The sequence below is a fragment of the Taudactylus pleione genome, unplaced genomic scaffold (assembly GCF_031769625.1).
Source record: "Taudactylus pleione unplaced genomic scaffold, aTauple2 ptg001021l, whole genome shotgun sequence".
In the NCBI taxonomy this organism is placed as follows: domain Eukaryota; kingdom Metazoa; phylum Chordata; class Amphibia; order Anura; family Myobatrachidae; genus Taudactylus; species Taudactylus pleione.
This window is the reverse complement of record NW_028285422.1, coordinates 1,488,208-1,513,565: the sequence shown is the minus strand read 5'-3', so window position 1 is coordinate 1,513,565 and position 25,358 is coordinate 1,488,208.

Here is a 25,358-nt window from a genome sequence, read left to right as displayed (position 1 = left end):
GTGCTGTAACCCCCAAAGTACACTCCAAACAAAATAAAAAAATATTTTCTGTGTTTGTGAATTGTGTGCACTGTGGCTGCACGTGCATCAACAAAGGAGCAGCGCCAAATGTGCGCCTGTGTCCCATAAGTAAAGGGCCGGCTGGCTCATTTCTTAAAGGGTGGTGTAACCCACAAAGTGCACTAGTCTCCAACAAAAATAAAAAATTATTTTGTGTTTGTGCGCCTTAGCCGCACGTATATATCAATATAACATAAATGGAGGACCAAAATTTCTCCGATAAAAATAAAATAGGGAAAGATCAAGAACCACTTCCTCCTAGTGCTGAAGCTGCTGCCACTAGTCATGACATAGACGATAACATGCCATCAACGTCGTCTGCCAAGGCCGATGCCCAATGTCATAGTAGAGGGCACATACAATCCCAAATGACAAAGTTCAGGAAAATGACCTTGAAAAAAACATTTAAATCATCTGAAGAGAAACGTAAACTTGCCAATATGCCATTTATGACACGGAGTGGCAAGGAACGGCTAAGGTCTTTCCTTATGATCATGACTAGTGGTTCAGCTTCACATGACGATGGAAGCCCTCCTCCCACTAAAAAGATCAAACGAGTTAAGCTGGCAAAAGCACAGCGAAGAACTGTGCGTTCTAAGAAGATATCACAAATCCCCAAGGAGAGTCCAAGTGTGGTGGCGGTTGTGATGCCAGACCTTCCCAGCACTGGACGGGAAGAGGTGGCTCTTTCCACCATTTGCACACCCCCTGCAAGTGCTGAAAGGAGCACCCACAGTCCACTTGCTGATATGCAAATTGAAGATGTCACTGTTAAAGTACAACAGGATGAGGATACTGGTGTAGCTGGCACTGAGGAGGCGAGGAGGATTCTGATGGTGATGTGGTTTGTTTAAATCAGGCTCCGGGGAAGACAGTTGTTGTCCGTGGGATGAAAAAGCCCATCACGGTCATGCCTGGGCAGAAAACCAAACATTCCACCTCTTTGGTCTGGCAATATTTCTATCCAAATCCAGACAACAACTGTCTTGCCATATGTAAAGGTGAAATAAGTAGGGGTAGGGACGTTAACCACCTAGGAACTTCCTCCCTTATACGGCACCTGCAGCGTGTTCATAAAAAGTTACTGTCAAGTTCCGAAACTTTGGCTAAGACCGTAAGCAGTCCAAGGACACCTAAATCCCGTTGTATCCAAGCGCCTGCAAACCACACTGTCAACTCCCTCCTCGTCAATTTCATCAGGATCGGAAGTAGTCCTGCAGGCCATGTCACTGGCATGACTGATTCTCCTATCCGGGATTCCTCCGGAGGATCCTGCATTGCTACGCCTCCTGCTGCCGCTGCTGCTGCTGGGAGTCATTCATCATCCCAGAGAGGAAGTAGGAACACCACTACTTTTACTAAACAATTGACCCTCCAACAGTCCTTAGCGAGGAGGATGAAGTACGACAGCAGTCGTCCTGAAGCAAAACGTTTAACTGAGGCCTTGACTGCTATGTTGGTGTTAGACGTGCGTCCGGTATCCGCCATTAGTGCAGTGGGATTTAGACAATTGATGGAGGTAGTGTGTCCCCGGTTCCAAATCCCATCTAGATTCCACTTCACTAGGCAGGCGATACCGAGACTGCACAGAAACATCAGAAAAAGTGTCCTCAGTGTCCTGAAAAATGCGGTTGTACCCAATGTCCACTTAAACACGGACAAGTGGAACAGGGCAGGCTAAGGACTATATGACTGACAGCCCACTGGGTAGATGTATCACCTTACGCAGCAACAACAGCAGCATCACCAGTAGCAGCATCTCAGAAACGCCAGCTCATTCCAAGGCAGGCTACGCTGTGTATCACCGGTTTCAGTAAGAGGCACACCGCCGACAACCTCTTAGAGAAACTGAGGGAAATCATCAGAAATCATAAGCCCAGTGGCTTACCCCACTTAGACTCTCCTGGGGGTTTGTGATATCTGACAACGCCACCAATATTGTGCAGGCATTACATCTGGGCAAATTCCAGCACGTCCCATGTTTTGCTCACACAATAAACTTGGTGGTGCTGAATTTTCTGAAAAGTGACAGGGGCGTGCAGGAGACGCTTTGGGTGGCCCGAAAAATTTCTGGCCACTTTCGCCATTCAGCGACTGCGTGCCGAAGACTGGAGCACCATCACCTGAAGCAAGAGGTTGTGACACGGTGGAACTCAACCCTCTATATGCTTCAGAGGATGGAGGAGCAGCAAAAGGCCATTCAAGCCTATACATCCACCTATGACATAGGCAAAGGAGGGGGTATGCACCTGACTCAAGCGCAGTGGAGAATGATTTCCGTGTTGTGCAAGGTTCTCCAGCCCTTCGAACTTGCCACACGTGAAGTCAGTTCAGACACTGCCAGCTTGAGTCTGGTCATTCCCCTCATCAAGCTTTTGCAGAAGCAGCTGGAGAAAGTGAAGGAGGAGCTAAGACGGAGCGATTCCGCTCGGCATGTGGGACTTGTGGATGAAGCCCTTCATTCGCTTTGCCAGGATTCCAGGGTGGTCAATCTGTTGAAATCAGACCACTACATTTTGGCCACCGTGCTCGATCCTAGGTTTAAAGCTTATGTGGTGTCTCTCTTTCTGGCCGACACAAGCCTGCAGAGGTGCAAAGACCTGCTGGTGAAAACACTGTCAGCTGAAGCAGAATGTGACACGTCAACAGCTCCTTCTTCATTTTCTCCCGCAACTGGGGCTGCCAGGAAAAAACTTAGGTATCCTAAGCAACCCACTGGCGGTGATGCAGGGCAGGCAGGACCAAGTTTGGACATCTGGTCCGGACTGAAGACCTGGCAACAATTTCTGACATGTCTACTGTCACTGCATATGATACTGTCACCATTGACAGAATGGTGGAGGATTACATCGGTGACAGCATCCAAGTAGGCATGTCAGACAGTCCGTATCTGTACTGGCAGGAAAAAGAGGCAATTTGGAGGCCCCTGTACAAACTGGCTCTATTTTACCTGAGTGGCCCCCCCTCCAGTGTGTACTCCGAAAGAGTGTTTAGTGCAGCCGGGAACCTTGTCAGCGAAAGGCGTAGGAGGTTGCTTCCACAAATTGTGGAGAAGATGATGTTCATAAAAATTAATTATCAACTCTTCCAGGGAGACCAGTCTCCAGAACGTACAGAGGGACCTGTGGTGGTGGATTCCAGCGGGGACGAGTTAATACTCTGAGGACGAGGATGTACACAACACTGAAGAGGGTGAGGAATCGGTGGATGAGGACGACATCTTGCCTCCGTAGAGCCAGTTTGTGCAGGGACAGATTAATTGCCAGCTTGTTTTGTGGGGGCCCAAACGAACCTATCATTTCAGCCACAGTCGTGTGGCAGACCCTGGCGCTGAAATGATTGGTTTGTTAAAGTGTGCATGTCCTGTTTATACAACATAAGGGTGGGTGGGAGGGACCAAGGAAAATTCCATCTTGCACCTCTTTTTTTTCTTTGAATTATGTACTGTTTGGGGCCTAGTTTTTCAAACTGCCATCCTGTCTGCTACTGCAGTGTCACTCCTAGATGGGCCACGTGTTTGTGCCGCCTACTCGTGTCACTTAGCATAGTCATCCATCTACCTCGTTGCAACCTTTTGGACATAAAAACACTATTGTGAGGTGTGAGGTGTTCAGAATAGACTGGAAATGAAGGTTATTGGAGGTTAATAATAGCATAGGAGCAGTAAAACCCACAAATTCTGTGATTTAAGCTGTTTTTATGCTTTTTAAAAAAAAAAAAAAAATACAGATCCCAAACACAAAACCCAGAACCCAAAACACAGAAGGGTGGTTTTGGCAAAACCAATCCAGATCCAAAACACAAAGAAAGATCCAGATCCAAAACCAAAACACAAAACACGAAAAGTGGCCCATGCACACCACTAGTTTAAATTCACTTTTTGTACAAGGAATGACCATTTCTGTGACTGCAGGAAATTAGATGCTAATTGTCATTTCCTAGCAGGAGGTCTGATGAATGGAAAGATCTTTTGTGGTCAGTGCACTCCAGATGAGGCCTGGAAGTTTTCTGTGGGAAGGGGTGAAGAGTGTCAAATGGCCAAAACTGTTTACAGCACTACCCTTGAAATGGCCCTAAGGTGTGTCTGTGCTTTAGGGGAAAAAACTGTTGTTTTCCATGATTTCCTGCACATTGGAGGAAGACGAATGCTAATACTATTGCTGGTTAACCTTAACCAGGGCCGTAGCTAGGGTAGTGCGGCCGGTGCCATCGCACAGGGCTCCCCAGCATCTCCTGACCTCCCCTATATCTTCCCTGGCCCTTGCCCATGAGGCCATTCCCCTTTTTTGGGTGCATTGTGTCCCTTTGAAAAATGAGGAGGGCGCCAATGCTCTTTCTGGCACAGGGCACCAAAAAGTCTAGTTACTGCTCTGACCTTAACCTACATAGATATTTTGACTCTGTGTGATAAATGTATCAAAGGATGAAAGTAAATTACCAGACCAACTGTGGGAGGAGTTCACCATGCTGTATTATGTGTTCTGACTATAGGCCTGATTCAGAGCTGGACGCTCTGACAAGAGCGCTCGCTCTGAATCAGGGCCCTCCTACCTAAAATTGGAGTGGCCTCCTGGCTGCCGCAAGCCTTGGAGTGCTTTTGGCTCTATCAGAGCCAAAAGCACTCCCACTGACATCACTAGTGATGTCAGTGGGGCCGGCCCCAGATGGTAGGCGTTCCCATGGGAACGCCTCCGTCTGGGCAGCAACGCCCCCGGCACACCCACCAAAGGGCACCATCGACCCGCTTGCGAGCGGGTCTGAATCAGGCCCTATATTTATATATATATATACACACACACACACACACGGCCTGCAAGACTGGTTTGTGTATCTTTTTTGGACATCAAGAAAGAATGAACTGCTGTTACATCTTTATATGCTGTGATATCCCCAAGGGAAAGAGTCTTTTTAAACACTATTTGAGCAATAAACAGATTTCCTTTGCAATGACTACATCTAAATCCTGCAACAACAGAATTGCACAAATCGCTATTGCTGTGGCTGTTCTGGATTGAGCCCAGTGTCTCCAAGCTCAAGCCCTCTGCCAGGTACCGTGCAGGGCCTGGTCCATTGCGAGGGATCAGTGAGTATCAGCTGACACCATTCAGGAGGTGTGGCCACAGCATGTCTACACATACACAGCAGCAAGCGGTTCCAGGACCGGTGGAAGGACCTGGTGGTGGCAGCTACATACCCGCCCACTGCGCAGTGGTTACTGATGGTAATACCTCGAGATCCAGTGAGATTAAAACTAATCAGTGATCGGGTTGTGAGTTGAGGCCATCCGGTCACAGCTGCTCTTTGAAGTTGGTTTATATGTTGTCCTATGTGTTACTAACGCAATGAGGTATCCTTGTTGTCATTTCTGTCTGTTCCACTCTTCTCTATCCTTTTTTGATATGGTCTGATTTATTATTATGGTGTTAGGGGATAATTCTGGGGATCTCCGTTTACTCACCTGAAATGTTTGTTGCCTTAGTGATAAGGTCAAAAGAGTCTTGGTTTTGTCACAGGTCAAGAAACTGAATGTGGATATTAAGGAGACTCACCTCTGTGGTAGCTATATAATTGCTTTGAAAAAGCCTTGGGTGGGATGGATATACCATTCTACTTTCCCTCATAATTCTAGAGGAGTCTCCATTCTGGTCCACAAACATCTTCACTTTAGTCCTGAGACAGTCCAAATTAACCCACTGGGTAGTTATGTTTTCCTTAGAGCATCTATTAATTCCCTGTTTGTGCATATACAGATGGGCCCAGCTAGTTTGTTGCGCCATACACCATATAGCTCACCCTGCATCTTGCGCCACACGGTACGCCTTGAGTGGCGCCTTTCAGTATTAATCTCAACGTAACGTACTGGAAAAATTCATAGTGTGTAATACAACTTTATGTCCACCAGGTGTCGCTAATCCTAAACTACACAAAGCATGCGTCTGATATACAATGCATTTTCTGTATCACCGCCCGATGATTGGCTGACAGAATCTGTGATTTGGTACACTATAGTACAGCGTTTTCGTCATGGAATCAGGGCTGTAGAAGAATGTGTAATAAAGTTTTACATCATTACAGTACAGTATGTGTGTGAGTCCTGTACTTTTTTACAAATATATTTTTTTAGATTTTTGTCTCGTGGGCTCAGACAGGGGGGTCACATGCACGCACAGCTTTCAATGAGACAGGATGAATTAATATTCACTAATGCTTGGGTACTGTGTCCCTCACTGCGCCCTCCCTAACGGCAGTGGGTGGATGGAGTGCACAAGGATTCAGAAGATGGATGTGAAAGCCTTCTTCACATTGCCAAGGTACACAGTTCAAATTCCACCACAGACCAATATTATTAATCATGATTACTTTAGATCCATTCCTCTATGTATTTTTTTAATATGAAGTACAGTGGTGGATTGAATACATCCGCACAAATCAAGTTTCAGACGCACACAGGTGTTGGGGTTCAGGAGCTGAAATGCAACCTCAGTTTTCAATAAGACCACATGATTTCCTGTTCAATAATGTTGCAGTGCTTTATTGATGGCATTACTGTACATACTGTAGCCCCACAACTCCCCTGCATCCTGCAATGACACACCCATACAGTTATGGGGTGCAGGGGCTAGAGTAGCGTTTCGGACGCATTCTCAGCATCAGGTGTTGGGGTTCAGGACTTCAACGCAACCTCAGTTTTAAATAAGACCACAGGCTCTCTTGTTGCAGTACTGTACTGAGGGCACTACATAGGTCCACAACTCCCCCGCACCCTGCAATGACACACCCATACAGTTATGGGGTGCAGGGGCTCGAGTGTAGGCTTTTAGATGCATTCTCAGCATCAGGGGCTCAGACGGGTAAGACGCATCAACATGTGTAGGGTCCAGGACTCACACGCAACCTCAGTTTTCAATAAGACAACAGGCTCTCTTGTTCAATAATGTTACAGTACTGTATTGGAGGGCACTACATAGCTTCACAAATTCCTCGCACCCTGCAATGACACATGCATACAGTTATGGGGTGCAGGGGCTCTCAGGGGGTTCAAATACACTGTATAGTAGGTCTTAGATGCACCTATAGCGTAATGGGATTCAGGGGCTCAGACAGGGGCTTTCAATGAGATGAATTATCCCTAAACCTAACCCAAACCCTAAGAAAAAATAATCATCCTGTGTCGACTATTTTTGTGTCAACCATATTTGTGTCAACTTTTTGAACAAACCTTAACCCTAAAAATACAAAAAATGATAATAACAAAATTATGTGTTGACCATTTTGATCAAAAACTTTAAAAATTATAATAAAAACAGCATGTGTCAGCCATTTTTGTGTCAACCATGTTTTTTGGTGTCGACCAGTTTTGTGGCAATCTTTTGACCAAACCGTAATTGTAAAAAATATATAAAATAAAACATGTGTCGACCATTTGTCAATCTTTTGACTAAACCTTAACCCTAACAATAACATATTGCAATAACAAAATATTGTGTCAACCATGTTTCTGTCTACCAGTTGTGTTGACCTTTTGACCATGTTGGCCATTTGTACCCGTTGATCCAAATTGTAGAAGTGAATGGATATCCCTGACAAGCTGCCAAACCACGTTCAGTACACAGGACCTGTGTATTTTCAGGTCACATGTATGCACAACTAATCTTTAATAATATTCCAGAAGCTCGTTGATCGGGACGCAAATCAGGACCCCCCCCTTTATTGAGGTGGTGCCCCACTCCTCAGGGATCCCCGGCCTAAACTGACTAGTGGTTAGGGGTAATGCTTTGGCTTTGGCTTTTTAAGCACTGAGTATATACTCATATTAAACTTTATTTAATAAGTTTCGACTCTCTGATTTATTAGTTGTTATATGTAGTGAGTAACTCCTAAAACAACTTTAGTGGTGACAGAAATGAGGAATTAGTAGTGAGCATGTAAGATAAAGCAGAGTGGTATAATTGTTAGACAGACCAGGTGAATGTTTTTTTTATTAACTCTGTCACACCTACATCATGCAGACTCAAAGTGAGTGCTGATTGTGACAGGTTATTGACAGCAGTAAGAGATTGGAATCTCTTAGAACCAGGCCCGTGACACTAATGAGGAATGATATTTTCAGATAAGAAAAATCATAATTATTGTTCCTAGTTAATCTGACAGGTAAGGGAGAGGCACCAGTAAGGGTGAGGCAGTAGTTGCCAGTAAAATAAATGCTCTGCTGTGATTATTTCATTTAAAATGCATATATAAAATATAAATGAGGAAAGGCTAACATAAAATCTGCTACTAACAGAACAGTTTTTAACTTAGGACCTGATTCTGACTTGGATGCAGCAGCTGTGTGAACATCTGAAAGAGCAGCAGAAGGAGTCTGTAATAGAAAAATGCCTCCTGCATGCTTCAGTGACCCGCAGATGTGTCAGAGGATCACCTGAGTGACCATCAGCCATCTGAGTAACCCTCAGGTTACACAGGATGGCCTGTGATTTCACATTGCTGGGGCCAGAAAGTCTGCATCGGAAGAAGCAGAACTGGCATTGGCGCACCCAAAAATCGTCAGATCTGGTCGCCACCCTCTCCTTGTTCCTAATTGACAGGCCGCGGTTCAGGGGGCACTGCGACTGTCATCACAGGACGCGGTTTGCATATGCTGAGAACGAGGTCCTGCACATGCACAGAGGTCCCACCATCGGATTTGTACATAAACCATGGGGTTTGCATACAAATCTGAATCAGACCCTGATGTCTTTGGACATGTGATGAATTTCCTTAGAAATGTCAATAACTAGTGAGAAGATTTTCCTTGTTTAAAAAGTTGTTCTGACATCAAAACACACACAAGGCTGTACCATTTACATTCCATTCAACATCAACATGACCTGCTGTATTTTAAGTTTTTCTAGCCAAGTATTTTTTTGATATGGAATAAGTAAAGGCAGAAAATATTTCACCCTCACATCGCCTATCATTCTGTAAGCTAAACTTCAGCAGAAAAAAAAAACAAAAAAAGTCTAATTCAAGACCACACCAGCAGTGTGTTATTTTAGCTAGTTGTACTCTTACACTGAGTACATGATCTAGGTTACCTTTAGACAAAACTTCAAAAATACAAATTGTAATAGATTTCTTCACGCTGACATTGAAACAATAACTCTGCAATGTTATTATGGAATAATTGGCACATTTATGGGACTTACAGTATCCTAATTAAGTGGCCTCTGCATGAATAAGTCCTTGTCTGATTCTGCATTAAATAGTCCCAAAGTCTTGTTTCTGACAGGATTCTTATTCATCATTCCTTATGGGCCCATTACACATGGAGAGAATAGTTTCTGCATGTAATAATTACAGGCCACTCCATATTAAGTTGCGGGAACTGGCGCTATCTGCAGTTACCCCTGGACTGCTTCTCCATATTTCAAGGAGTTTCGAAGTGTGAAAAGAAATCCAAACTCATATCTCCATCTCCAGGGGCTCTCTTTGTACATGTGTCACCTCTAGTAATTATCAGTGAAAGTGTAATGGGGGGCATCCACTAGACCAGGGGTTCTCAAACTTTTTTGCTCTGGGACCTCGTCTAACAATAAAAATTATTTACAGGACCCCAGCAAGTTACTGCAGAATGACTGCCACACATGATGGTCAGCAGACCGCTCATGCACATTAGCACTATGGAGACGCAAAACTGAAGTGAGGTATCTGCTAATGCAGGGGCAGAACTATGTTAGACAATGGAGACGCCTCCTCTATTGTCCACAATATGGTCACCCCACTTAAGGCTATTCTATATTAGTGTTTTTGTGCATAAGTGATAGATTGATATGCACCACAATTATTTTCCCTTTTGTTTTAGGGGGGCACCAAATTATAACTTTCCTCCGGGCATCATGTATGAACTTACGCCACTGCGCTAATGCGATCATTCCATTTAGACATTGCAGGGACAAGCTCCTTTTGAAGCCCCTGTCCCTGCAAGGTGAGGCAGAGAGTGACTGGGGAGACAGTGGGTGACTGGGGAGGGAAAGGGTGACGTAGGAGGCAGTGGATAACATGGAGAAGCTGTGGGTGATAGGGAGAAACAGTGGGTGATGGTGGCAGAGGGTGACATAGGAGGCAGTGGGTAATAGGGAGAAGCAGTGGGTGACGGGGTAGGCAGAAGGTGTCGTGAGAGGCAGTAGGTGGCAGGGAGAAGCAAAAGATGGCAGTGGGTGAGGGGGAGGCAATGGGTGGCAGCGTTAAGCAGTGGGTGACAGGGGGAGGAAGTGGGTAAAAGAGATTAGCAGTGTGTGGTAAGGAGCAGCAAAGGGTGTTAGGGAAGACAGTGGGTGACTGGGAAGGCAAAGGGTGAAATAGGAGGCGGTGGGTAACAGGGAGAACGAGTGGCTCACATGGGGAGGCAGTGGATAACAGGGAGAATGAGTGGCTCACATGGGGAGGCAGTGGGTAACAGGGAGAATGAGTGGCTCACATGGGGAGGCAGAGGGTGACAGGGAGAGACAGGGTGGCAGGGGCTGACTGGATGACAGGGAGAGACAGAGGGTGATAGGGTGGAGGTAGATCATGGCATGGAAAGGCAGAGAGTGACTGGTGAGGCAACAGGTGACATAGGAGGCAGTGAGTAATAGGGAGAAGCAGTGGGTGACAGGGGGAGGCAGAGGGTGTCGGTGGGTGACAGAGGCAGTGGGTGGCAGGGAGAAGCAGAGGATGGCAGTGGGTGACAGGAGGCAGCAAAGGGTGGCAGGGAAGACAGTGAGTGACTGGGGATGTAGTGGGAGGCTAAGGGTGACATAGGACACAGTGGGTAACAGGGAGAACGAGTGGGTGACAGGGGGAGGTAGTAGATAAGAAAGACAGAGGGTGCAGTGCGTTTCAAGGGGGAGGCAGTGGATGACGGGGGAGGCAATGGGTTTTTAATAAATTAGTTTTTTCTGTTCCCCCCCTCCAGTTTCCACACTGTGTGCTCCCCTGTTCCCCCGTAGTTTCTTCTCCCTACACAGCAAACACCACACATTCTGTATCCTCCCACCCTGGCAGCAGTGGTCCCCCATGCTGCAGTTACTTAACAACATCTGCACAAACTGCAGAGAGCTGGCTCCTCTGAGTCTATCTGCTGCTGATGTTTGCTGCCTGTGTGTCAGTTTTTGATGCTGGGCAGGCGGACAAGAGAAGCTGAGCACTGTGGTGGGACGGGGCTGCCTGATGGCTCCTTTGATCTCTCAGCCAGTGATCCGAGGAGTCTGAAATAACAGACAGTTCAACTGGTTTCACTCTCCTCAGAGGGGTCATCAACCTCACCCCATGTGAGTCGCGACCCCAAGCTGAGATGGCCGCGACCCACAGTTTGAGAACTGCTGCACTAGACGATAAAGTTGAACGATTGAACGATAATGATAAAATCGTTCGATAATCATTTGATAATCGTTCAAACATTGTTTGAACATCGTGCAGTAATTGTTTCTAACGATGTACGATGCGCGCTCCCGCTGGTCGTTTGATCGTCTCCTCCATCGACTGAACATGCAGGTCAATTTCACTTGATTGCTTACAAATCGTTCACGCTGAACGATCAAACGATGAACCACTATCTGCCCACTATAGCTGAAAGCTCTCAATCACAGATTCAAACAACATAGTTTATCGTTAGCAAATCTTTTGCACATAGGACCTGATTCAGAGCCGCTCGTAAGCGGCCGCTCGTTCGTTCCGAGCGATGTTTGCCCAACTGCGCATGCGTACGGATCGTAATACGCATGCGCGAACCAGTCAGTGCAGCCGAAAATCGTTTTTTCGCTAAATAGCGAATGCCTGCTAATATGAGTGACAGGAGGAGGCGTATGTGGGTGGTAACAGGGGAAGGTGCTTGAAAACGGGGAGTGGAAACAGAATGCGTGCTTAAAGGTCAAAACGGGCGTTTTAAGGGTGTGCATAATTAATACTGGAGCGTCATTGACCACGTCACTGGGTTATTTTATAGCCAGAACTGCTCGCAAATTTGTGGTAGCAAACACCAGCCACAAGAATAGCGAGCAGTTCATACGCTGTTCGATGTACTCGATTAATCTAATAAATAGCGGACATGACGTATGGTGCGAGCGGCCAGGGGGGCGTTTTTTTCAAAATTACAACCGCAAGTTTTGTTAGCTCGTTCAGACATAGAGGCATCAACAGACCGTTCAACAAAAAGGGGTGGCTATTCAAATGAACCGTTCTCTCTTTGCGAACGACCGCAAATAGCGACCGGCTCTGAATCAGGCCCATTGTTCAGAGTGGAAGATCAAATTTCAGGGGAAACTTCAAGGGAAAATCGTTAAGAGGTTGGACAGGGATATAATAATCTAGTGGATGCCCCCCATTAGAATTAGGACTCGTGGGACAGCTGCTTTAGTACCCATAGCTGCAACGTGGGGTAAGTTGGAAAAGAAAGAATGCGGAGTCTGGATACAGAGCATTAACACCAAAGCTAAAAGAGTAGGGGGAAGATGTACTAAGACTTGAAGATAGAGTGCCAACCAATAAACTCCTGTCACTTTACCAGCTGTGTTTAAAAAAAAAAACAAAAAAAAAACACATTAAGGGCCAAATGTAATAGGGTGAGAGTTTAGAAAAGTGAGAGTTTGACACTTTTTAAACTTTGCCAATGTAATAAAGTCCAAAAACAAAGAAACAGAGTGAACTTGCATGTTGTTTTAGACTTAAAAAACTCTCGCGATTTAAAATCTCATTCAGATGTTTTCCCATTTTGAAGATAAAACTCAACCAAAGTGAGAGTTTACTGCTAAACTCTCACATTTTCTAAACTCTCACCCTATTGGTTTGGGCATCATGCCATACACAGAGAGCAATATATATAGTTGCAAAAGTATACAATTCCCCAAAAAGTCAACTGATTTGTCTGAATTACAAAATGACACTCACAGATTGTTCCAGAGAGTAGTATTTTACAGCCCGAGGGGTGTGGAGAAGAGCCCTGGGCTGGTTGTCCTTGGGGAGGGGATACCCCCTTTTTTTTTTAGGGGGTACCCACTTCCCTAGGGATTCCAGCTCTGGCCTGACCAGTTTAGTGCTGGTTGCCATTAAGGCAGGATCCCATGCTGTGGGGTCTCCTGCTAGAACATCAATTGCCCTGGCTGTTTCAGCGTAGTGCTTGTTATCGGAAAATAGGGGGAACCCTACACTGTCCTACCCTATTTTGCAATACCAGCCTAGGCTCAGAGGCCCAGGGCTGGTTAGTGGTTTGGGGGCGACCCCATGCATTTTTTATTTTTTTTTAATTAACATCTTTTTAACCATTCATTTATAAAATGGAGTGCAGAAAATCAGCCACAGATTGACTTCGGATTTGCTGCTGATTAGGGAGTTTAAATTTGACGGGTAATGATGATGGATGACAAATGACAGTCAAAACGGATGCATAGTAAATACTGGTTTTGAAGACTGCAATCTGCCATTGATGCTTGTCAGTTTCAACTACACAGCAAAAGCAATCTTCAGTAAATATACAGTATACCCCTAAGTGTGTGAAGCCTAATACTCTAGCAGCTTGTAGCAGCCAGAGTGGGCTTTAAATACAGATGTGTCCTCATACACCTAGCCTCAAAATGCCATACAGAGCGAGACACCTGGCTCGACTGAGCCACTTTAAGAGGAGTAGCATAGCATCTTATTTCATTTATCTCCTTATTCGCATCAGTGACACAGCGAAACACTCAAAGTGTACTACAGATGCTGGGCTCTGACTTTAACCACACAGGAATTAGCTTTATAAATGTACAAACGAAGTCACAGATGAAGCACAACAGAAGTTGGACATAAGAAAAAGCTGCGGCCGCTGCATCATAGCACTTTGTATAAGGTTTTAGAATCAGTCACACCCAGATGTATGGAGTGGAGCGCCATGAAGAATTTAATACATTTATTATACAATAAAATAATTCACCATACAAATTCCTAGGTAGTCATAAAACATTAAATTCAATTATGCACACTAACTAAAGTGAGAGTTTTTAGAAATGGAGATGTTGCCCATAGCAACCAGATTCTATCTATTATCTTCTAGAAGGTGCTAGTTAAATGTTAAGTAGAATCTGATTGGTTGCTATGGGCAACATCTCCATTTCTAAAAAACTATAATCTTATTAAATTTACATCCATTATACAATTTTCTGTCAGATATCTGTCCAATCTGGCTGGTTGGAATGAAAACCTGGTAATGTATGAGGAGCAGTCAATCATATGGTTTTAAACACTGAAAAAAAACCTGTTCAAATTGGTTCAATTTGTGTGTTTTAACCAATTTGTCTGAACAACAATGTTTGGCTATTTTCTAGTGTTTCATTCCAACCAGCCAGATTGGACAAATAATTGAATAGTGGATGCCCTGCTTTAGAATAACTATTATATGCTAAAAAGCACTAATTAATCCAATAGCACGAGCCTAGTATAATAAAATTGCAAGCAATGCAAGCTTTATAAGACATCTAGACATCTGCACAGATATTCATCCTATATAGTATAAAATGTTGTTCAACATTTGTCCAACAAAAGTTAGTCATTAGATCCCGTGATATTGTATTGAGAACAATGTTGCAATCAACCACACTTATTTAGTATACAAAAGTCTGTAGATATTGTAGCAGTATGGGTGTGGGGAAATATCACAAATTATGTTTCCAAAGTTCCAACTTGAATAGTCCCAGGATAATGAGATAAAACAGAGAACATGTATTTTCATATAAGGTTTTTCTTGGCAACTTATATGGAACCTTCTTGTAAAAAAAGAAAAGTACATCTTACTAACAACTTTGGAAGCTCTGTACTTTCAGAACCCCCCCTCTGGTGTCTCTACCGCAGTCTGTGTCTACCCCCCCCTTCCCATATCACTGCAGCAGCCTGTGTGTCTCTCCCCCTATATCTCTGCAGTGTCAGGATTCAAGTGGGGTTTCCCCTGTATGATCATTCTTGCAGTAAACAATGCTTGATTAAGATGAATTAGAAAGATTATCAATAATTTAGCAGAAGATAAGCATACAGGTAGCAATGTTCACATAGGCATTTCTGAGTAACAGGTATGTAATGAAAATACAGTCCAGGATAATGCAGGGAATAGAAACAGACTTTAGGATGAGGACAAATGCTGGATGAAGTATATGGATACACAAAGTCCTGGTTGACAAATAAATAGAAGTGTTGTCTGAAATGTCCAGAATATACTGTAAAGTGCAGGCACACTAGGAACTTGATTAGAATGCACAGGTGAAAACATGATTGGAGGCTTTGATCTCGAATGCTGCAGAGCAGTGCAGAGAATCTGAAAGGCACTAGTAAGTCGGAAGAATATGCCTTTGCAAACACACTGGATAGCAACACAACACAGTCCCGGATTGTAAGTGCAGTTTGTCAAGCAGATGAAACAATAACTGGACAAGTCCTGGATAGTGGAGCTCTGGTGAAGTAGGTAAATGTCCCAGACAATTTACATGAGATGAAAGAGGATATCAGGTTACAGGGACCAGGCTTTAGAGACAACAGGAAACATAAGGAATACTAGCTGGTAGTATAATCCAGAGTGCAGATGCAGTCTAGAATTGATGAATTGGCACCAGGGTACTTGTGTGGCTGGTCTATATAGGAAGTTCAGGTGCAGCTCACAGCTGCCGCATCAGTTAATTGCTCAGTTGATACTCAGACCAGAGTGCTAAAGCACCAAGGAAAAGAGCGACACCCCAGGCAGGAAAGAGAAACTGCACAGATCGTGACATGCAGCAGCAGCCTGTGTTTGTGTTACCCCTCCCACAATCACTTACCTGGATCTTCTCCTTGCTCCTCCTTAAGGCACTGGCAAACTCCTCAAAGTTTGTTCTTCAGCGTGCGTGACATGATGTCACACGTGCAGCGCAGATGGGGTAAAAATAAACTTTATTGTGCAGGCTGATCCTGGTCCCTCTATGCCTGCACCCATTAGTCCAGCGGTGCAGGCACGGAGCCTGGTCACAATCACCGGACCAGACATCAGCTAAATATGCTTTGGGGGAGCCCTAGCCTGCGGGCCCCTGAGAGAAGGGGGCCTGGAGGTACTTGGCCCCTGTGCCCACCCCCTTTAATCTGGCCTGGGTCTATTGCATTTGCTGTGTGTGTATATGTGTATGAGGCTTTCTGTATTGCAGACTATGATAGCCACTGGAATAAATTGGCCTCCACATTACTATAGACAGAGTGGCAGACTACACTACTAGATGATGGCAGTAATGTCACCACACAGCCATGGTACATCTAGTCCCAGCACTGGCACAACTATCCTAATCATTGCACACTCAGTCCCAGCATTGAGACAACTATCCAAGCCATGGCAAATTCAGTACCAGCCATGGCAGAACTTTCCCAATCGTGGCACAACTATCCCCAGCCATGGCACATCCAGCTACTGCATTGGCACAACTATTCCAATCATGGCACATTCAGCCCGGAGAGGCACACCCTGCCCAAGCACTGGCACAACTTTCCCAGCCATAACACAATCAGACAGCAGCCATAGCATATCACCTGCCTGCTCCATGGGATTCATCTCTGTAGTTTCCTTCTACAAATACTTCCTGATCTCTCAACCACCCTTCTCCACAAAACCTTTATGTAACCACTATTCTGATTGGCCGACATTCACCAGTTCTCTCTCCCGATTGGCTGCCAGCATCCGGCCCTAGTCGCAGCTCTTGCAGGGATTCTGCAGATGACTTCTGACTACATCGCATTTTTGGTACTCAGCTGCCTGGATTATTACCTGTGATTGGAGAGCGCAGCTCTCATTCATTGTGATGGGTTGGCAGCGTTATTGGCTGGATGGTGGCGAGGTGTGGTAATGTGCTGGGAAGGGAGGATGGGTCTTGGCCGGCCAGTATGGCAGTTTTAATGATGTGTGGGCCACGCTGTGCCAGCACAGCATGCTCTTGGCGACCCCTCAAATCCCACACCAAGGGTATGTGCCCCATTACCCCCCCCCCCCAGTTGCAGCCTTGGTTTTGGGGCTCATTTACATTTGGATGTAAGTACATTTGATGACACTCCTTTCAGATGAAGCAGTACTTGTCCACTACATTGCACATATAGGTTATTCTTTCACAATCTGCCTAAAATCCTTTTTCAAAAGTAGGCAAAAAATTAGCATGGAACAAGTGGAAGGTAGCAGAGACAGACAGTAAGGGACATTAGACCAGAGCCAGGTCTGTGTATGACATATGTTTAATAAATCATCTATTTAATCAGACTGTTGGAAAACAACCTCCAGTTTCCACCTTTTGTAAATGAGTAAAATATGGAAGCATAAATGCATTTCAACATGACAATGTCCATTGGTGCTACAAAATTTCAGTAACATGGCAATTCCAAAGTCTTCAGAAAAAAAACCTTCTATTAGCCTCGGTCAATGTGCAGCAAGTGATTCCATTGCACTCTTTTATAAAAAAAAACTAGCTGGAGTACCCAATGTTACCCCTGATTTTAAGAATGTTTGTTTACACATCATCCTCCAACAAACCTCTCCTTAGGCAGGCCTCTCGAAAAGTGTGACAAACTTCCCCATCAACGGTCCTCATGTCTTCGAAGAAAGTAGGACCTGTAACGGTGTAAAGCAAAATTACGAGATAGAAGCATTCAAAATGTGTCAGATGTACAGTGTAAACACAGCCAAGAGCTTCTGCTGCTCTGATACCAGGATGACTATCTACAGCGACTCCCTGTTTTCTGCGCATAAAAACTTTGAGGAGCATTCCATGTGTAATATTTTGGCAGCTCACAGTACAGCAGGGTCCTTGCAAAGTCATAATTTTGACACAGTTCGAAGAAAGAAGTCAATGTTGTTGCGTAATTTGGTATAGTCAGAGAGCTGAGAATGCTGGGAAAGCCTGCTAAAGCTCTCTTCGATAATACACATTAAGATCATGACAAAACATGACAATACAAGATGCAGGCTCTGAAGCCCTAAACATATGCCGTGAGGCCCCACAATGAGCGTACAGCAAAAATTTTGGTTTTTAATTAATAAAAAATGAACAGTAATTAATTTACATTTAAAAAAATTTTAGTTGCCTCGGCCGTGTTTTAATACATTCGTATGTAAAATTTCACAATCTTGGCTTGTAAACTGTGGATTTGTATAGAAAGACAAAAGGACAGAAGGAAACTTTTTCACTTTTATATAGTAAAATAGTACAGATAAGAAAGTTCTTAAATCTCAACACTGGAGGCAGCAGACACCAGTACTGAGTGCAAGGCCCCACAATGAGCGTACAGCAAAAGAGTTTTTTAATTAATTAAAAATGAACAGTAATTAATTTCAATTTTAAATTTTTTTAGTTGCCTCGGCCGTGTTTTAATACGCTTGTATGTAAAATTTCACAATCTTGGCTTGTAAATGTGTATTTGTATAGAAAGAAGGACAAATTTTAGCTTTTATATACTAGATTAATTGATATAATTGATATCAGGAAAAATACATAATTACAACATAACTTTTAATTGGTTCCCTCTTTAAAGGGATTGTGGATTATTTTTACTCTCAGTGTGAAAATATGACAGTCACCCATCAATAAACACCACATAATTGATATAATTGATATCAGGAAATGAACATACAGCAATTAAAACATAACTTTTAATCGGATCCTTCTTTAAAAGAAATTGGGAATTATTATGACTCCGATTATGAAAATATGATACAGTCACCCATCAATAAGCACACACAAATATCATATCCATCAATAAGCACACATAAATATCATATCCATTAATAACCACACACAAATATCATATTAGACATTCTGTAATTGTGTATGAAATAATTACCTTGTGGTGATCATATTTAATCATTAACAATGATTACCCTAATGAGTAAAATAGGCAGGTTTAGCAGTTAGTTCATTCACTCCCTTTCTTCATTAATTCATTTATGTAGTAGCATTAGAGAAGGGGGGAAGAATTACCGTGCTCACCCTTGATGTATTATGTGCATTTAGTGCGTATGTTTAGCGCTGTCTCTATGAGAATAATCAATGAGATATATATATATATATATATATATATATAGATATAGATATAGATAGAGAGAGAGGAATATCTGAATATACTACAGATAAGGGGAAATAGTGGTGCTTAGAATATTTTACTATGTTGTCATAAATAAACAATACAATGAAATAATGAATAAACTGATTGAAACAAATCAAAGAATCTAAATGGTCATCAATATCCCCTACTGCATCATAAAAACACAATATAACAATATAAGCAATGGATACAGTTAGTGGCCACTATCCATTGGTTGGTACTGTTCATGGTTGGACCAACGTTGTCAGGTGACTAAATGTAATTTTGTCCTTCCTTAATTTAAAGTAGGGGTGTGCACCGGCCACTTTTCGTGTTTTGTGTTTTGGTTTTGGATCTGGATCTTTCTTCGTGTTTTGGATCTGGATTGGTTTTGCCAAAACCACCCTTCCGTGTTTTGGGTTCTGGGTTTTGTGTTTTGGATCTGTATTTTTTTGAAAAAAAGCATAAAAACAGCTAAAATCACAGAATTTGTAGGTTTTTCTGCTCCTATGCTATTATTAACCTCAATAACCTTAATTTCCACTCATTTCCAGTCTATTCTGAACACCTCACACCTCACAATAGTGTTTTTATGTCCAAAAGGTTGCACCGAGGTAGCTGGATGACTATGCTAAGCGACACGAGTGGGCGGCACAAACACGTGACCCATCTAGGAGTGACACTGCAGTGGCAGGCAGGATGGCAGTTAGAAAAACTAGGCCCCAAACTGTACATAATGCAAAGAAAAAAAGAGGTGCAAGATGGAATTGTCCTTGGGCCCTCCCACCCACCCTTATGTTGTATAAACAGGACATGCACACTTTAACAAATCAATCATTTCAGCGCCAGGGTCTGCCACACAACTGTGGCTGAAATGATTGGTTCGTTTGGGCCCCCACAAAACAAGCTGGCAATTAATGTGTCCCTGCACAAACTGGCTCTACGGAGGCAAGATGTCATCCTCATCCTCCTCATCCACCGATTCCTCACCCTCTTCAGTGTGTACATCCTCATCCTCACAAAGTATTAACTCGTCCCCACTTGAATCCACCACCACAGGTCCCTCTGTACCTTCTGGAGGCTGGTCTCCCTGGAAGAGCTGATAATTCATTTTGATGAACATCATCTTCTCCACATTCTGTGGAAGCAACCTCCTACGCCTTTCGCTGACAAGGTTCCCGGCTGCACTAAACACTCTTTCGGAGTACACACTGGAGGGGGGGCAACTCAGGTAAAATAGAGCCAGTTTGTACAGGGGCCTCCAAATTGCCTCTTTTTCCTGCCAGTACAGGTATGGACTGTCTGACATGCCTACTTGGATGCTGTCACCGATGTAATCCTCCACCATTCTGTCAATGGTGACAGTATCATATGCAGTGACAGTAGACATGTCAGAAATTGTTGCCAGGTCCTTCAGTCCGGACCAGATGTCCAAACTTGGTCCTGCCTGCCCTGCATCACCGCCAGCGGGTTGCTTAGGATACCTAAGTTTTTTCCTGGCAGCCCCAGTTGCGGGAAAAAATGAAGAAGGAGCCGTTGACGTGTCACGTTCCGCTTCAGCTGACAGTGTGTTCACCAGCAGGTCTTTGCACCTCTGCAGGCTTGTGTCGGCCGGAAAGAGAGACACCACATAGGCTTTAAACCTAGGATCGAGCACGGTGGCCAAAATGTAGTGGTCTGATTTCAACAGATTGACCACCCTGGAATCCTGGCAAAGCGAATGAAGGGCTTCATCCACAAGTCCCACATGCCGAGCGGAATCGCTCCGTCTTAGCTCCTCCTTCACTTTCTCCAGCTGCTTCTGCAAAAGCCTGATGAGGGGAATGACCTGACTCAAGCTGGCAGTGTCTGAACTGACTTCACGTGTGGCAAGTTCGAAGGGCTGAAGAACCTTGCACAACACGGAAATCATTCTCCACTGCGCTTGAGTCAGGTGCATACCCCCTCCTTTGCCTATGTCATAGGTGGATGTATAGGCTTGTATGGCCTTTTGCTGCTCCTCCATCCTCTGAAGCATATAGAGGGTTGAGTTCCACCGCGTCACAACCTCTTGCTTCAGGTGATGGCGGGGCAGGTTCAAGAGTGTTTGCTGGCGCTCCAGTCTTCGGCACGCAGTCGCTGAATGGCGAAAGTGGCCAGAAATTTTTCGGGCCACCCAAAGCGTCTCCTGCACGCCCCTGTCGCTTTTCAGAAAATTCTGCACCACCAAGTTTATTGTGTGAGCAAAACATGGGACGTGCTGGAATTTGCCCAGATGTAATGCCCGCACAATATTGGTGGCGTTGTCAGATATCACAAATCCCCAGGAGAGTCTAAGTGGGGTAAGCCACTGGGCGATGATTTCCCTCAGTTTCTCTAAGAGGTTGTCGGCGGTGTGCCTCTTACTGAAACCGGTGATACACAGCGTAGCCTGCCTTGTAACGAGCTGGCGTTTCTGAGATGCTGCTACTGGTGACGCTGCTGCTGTTGCTGCGTAAGGTGATACATCTACCCAGTGGGCTGTCACAGTCATATAGTCCTTAGTCTGCCCTGTTCCACTTGTCCACATGTCCGTGGTTAAGTGGACATTGTGTACAACGGCATTTTTCAGGACACTGAGGACACTTTTTCTGACGTTTCTGTACAGTCTCGGTATCGACTGCCTAGTGAAGTGGAATCTAGACGGGATTTGGAACCGGGGACACACTACCTCCATCAATTGTCTAAATCCCACTGCACTAATGGCGGATACCGGACGCACGTCTAACACCAACATAGCAGTCAAGGCCTCAGTTATACGTTTTGCTTCAGGATGACTGCTGTCGTACTTCATCCTCCTCGCTAAGGACTGTTGGAGGGTCAATTGTTTAGTAAAAGTAGTGGTGTTCCTACTTCCTCTCTGGGATGATGAACGACTCCCAGCAGCAGCAGCAGCGGCAGCAGTAGGCGTAGCAATGCAGGATCCTCCGGAGGAATCCCGGATAGGAGAGTCAGTCATGCCAGTGATATGGCCTGCAGGACTACTTCCGATCCTGACTAAGGAGGAAATTGACGAGGAGGGAGTTGACGGTGTGGTTTGCAGGCGCTTGGATACAACAGGACAACGGGATTTAGGTGTCCCTGGACTGCTTACGGTCTGAGCCAAAGTTTCTGAACTTGACAGTAACTTTTTATGAACGCGCTGCAGGTGCCGTATAAGGGAGGATGTTCCTAGGTGGTTGACGTCCCTACCCCTACTTATTTCACCTTTACATATGGTACATATGGCAAGACAGTTGTTGTCCGGATTTGGATAGAAATATTGCCAGACCAAAGAGGTGGAATGTTTGGTCTTCTGCCCAGGCATGACCGTGATGGGCTTTTTCATCCCACGGACAACAACTGTCTCCCCCGGAGCCTGATTTAAACAAACCACATCACCATCAGAATCCTCCTCGCCAACTTCCTCCTCAGCGCCAGCTACACCAGTATCCTCATCCTGTTGTACTTCAACAGTGACATCTTCAATTTGCATATCAGCAAGTGGACTGTGGGTGCTCCTTTCAGCACTTGCAGGGGGCGTGCAAATGGTGGAAAGAGCCACCTCTTCCCGTCCAGTGCTGGGAAGGTCAGGCATCGCAACCACCACCACACTTGGACTCTCTTTGGGGATTTGTGATATCTTCTTAGAAAGCACAGTTCTTCGCTGTGCTTTTGCCAGCTTAACTCTTTTGATTTTTTTAGTGGGAGGAGTGCTTCCATCGTCATGTGAAGCTGAACCACTAGTCATGAACATACTAGGGATCGACCTTAGCCGTTCCTTGCCACTCCGTGTCGTAAATGGCATATTGGCAAGTTTACGTTTCTCTTCAGCTGATTTAAATGTCTTTTTCAAGGTCATTTTCCTGAACTTTGCCATTTGGGATTGTATGTGCCCTCTACTATGACATTGGGCATCGGCCTTGGCAGACGACGTTGATGGCATGTTATCGTCTATGTCATGACTAGTGGCAGCAGCTTCAGCACTAGGAGGAAGTGGTTCTTGATCTTTCTCTATTTTATTTTTATCGGAGAAAGTTTGGTCCTCCATTTATGTTATATCGATTTGATATATACGTGCGGCTAAACACAGAAAATAAATTTTTTTTTGGTTTGGACTGGAGTGTACTTTGGGGGTTACAGCACCCTTTAACGGTCAAGCCAGCCGGCCCTTTACTTATGACACAGGCGCACTCTTGGCACTACTTTGTTGATGCACGTGCGGCTACTGCGCACACAATTCACAAACACAGAAAATAATTTTTTTTTTGGTTTGGACTGGAGTGTACTTTCGGGGGTTACAGCACCCTTAACGGTCAAGCCAGCCGGCCCTTTACTTATGACACAGGCGAACGCTTGACACTACTTTGTTGATGCACGTGCGGCTACTGCGCACACAATTCACAAACACAGAAAATAATTTTTTTTTGGTTTGGACTGGAGTGTACTTTCAGGGGTTACAGCACCCTTTAACGGTCAAGCCAGCCGGCCCTTTACTTATGACACAGGCGCACGCTTGGCACTACTTTGTTGATGCACGTGCGGCTACTGCGCACACAATTCACAAACACAGAAAATATATTATTTTTTTAGCACTTGGGGGGAGCACCCCTGATGGACAGAGCACCCCCTGGACAACACTACAGCACCCCTTTAGGACTGGGACACTGCACAGGACTTTGGAACTGACTGCACAACACAGTCCAGCCAGCCCCTATGGACTTTGAAGTAGTGGACACAGCCCCTATTAACAACAGCAGCACAGCACAACACAGCCAGCCCCTATGGACTTTGAAGTAGTGGACAACAGCAGCACTACACTACACTACACAGCACTAACTCCCACCCTCCCTCTTCACTGTCCACAGCCGAGTGAGAAAATGGCGCCGACGCGGGTACCTTATATAGGATCCAAAACCCGCGAGACTCGGAAGGCGGGATGATGACGTTTTGCCTCGATGTCAGATCCGAGTCAGGCGGGAAAAGTCGAGCCTGACTCGGATCGGACTCGGATCGGGGGGGCTCGGATTTCAGAAATCCGAACCCGCTCACCCCTAATTTAAAGTATACATAAGATGAAATAATAGTAGTGCTGGTATTATTGCAAAGTCTGTTGGTCTATACTAGTTGCAGCAGCGTCCCACTGATAGTGATTTGCAGTTAGTCCATGTGACGATAAGTGTGGTGCAGGTACAGATATCATGCTGGTAGATATGAGTGAACTTGCACAGTGCTTGATCGGGAGCTCCGGTCTGTGTTACCTCTCCGGACTAACAGGCACTCGAGTCGGTCTTGTTGGGAGATGTCCCCGGAGCCCAGTGGTCACGGGGTGCTACTGTATGGGGAGGGGATGTCACCAGTTCAAGTCTTCAGGGGGCCTGTTGCCGGGTGCCCCTGCCTCTGCGGAGACTTACCTGATTGTCCCTGCGCTGTCTGTCTCTCTGTACCAGGGTCCTGTCACACTGCTGGCCGCGGCGTACTTCTTCATCCACTGACTTCCTTATTGTTCCGGTCACGTGCCTGCTGTGATGCTGGCATCCATATATGGTGGTAACTCTCTTGGTGATAGAGTAAAATGTGACTGATGATAATGTGTCCCAATGTGTTTCAGCTTGCTTAGCCTTCCTCTGGGGTTGTGGGTAATTTGTGCTGTCCAGGTGAACTTATTTATGTCAATCTCCATGTGTCCACCCACTTTCCTTATTGGATGTCCATAATTGATTGATTAGTAAATTAGGTCCTCTGACTTGTTGTACTGTGACTGCTCAGTGGCCATTTTATTGAAGTCCACATGTGTAGTTGATGAACATGCAGAGAAAGGGTTAATCAGCCATATTTGGTTGGCCTATGTTGGTCTTAAAGGTGAGAATACACAAAGTGTGGCATTTCAGTTGCAATTATTTCATATGAAACAAAGGTGATGTGTTTTAGACAGTATGGTGTGGTTTATACACATTATTTATTACATATTATTTAGCAGAATTCTGAATATTCAATTGATGTTACCTACCTAGCTGCAGATGCTAGTTGTAAAATACTGGTGTTATCTAGATGTTATCTACATGTCCTAAATATATTATATTATTTATCGCCACCCCTTGCTGACAAGGTCAGATCTTATATGTATCTGTGTGTAGTCAGTGGCTGTAAATAATAAAATCATAATTTATGACTTTCCCATTCCTTCCTTATTTTGTTTGGATTTAAACAGTTCAGGGTAAATGGTGATAGTTTAC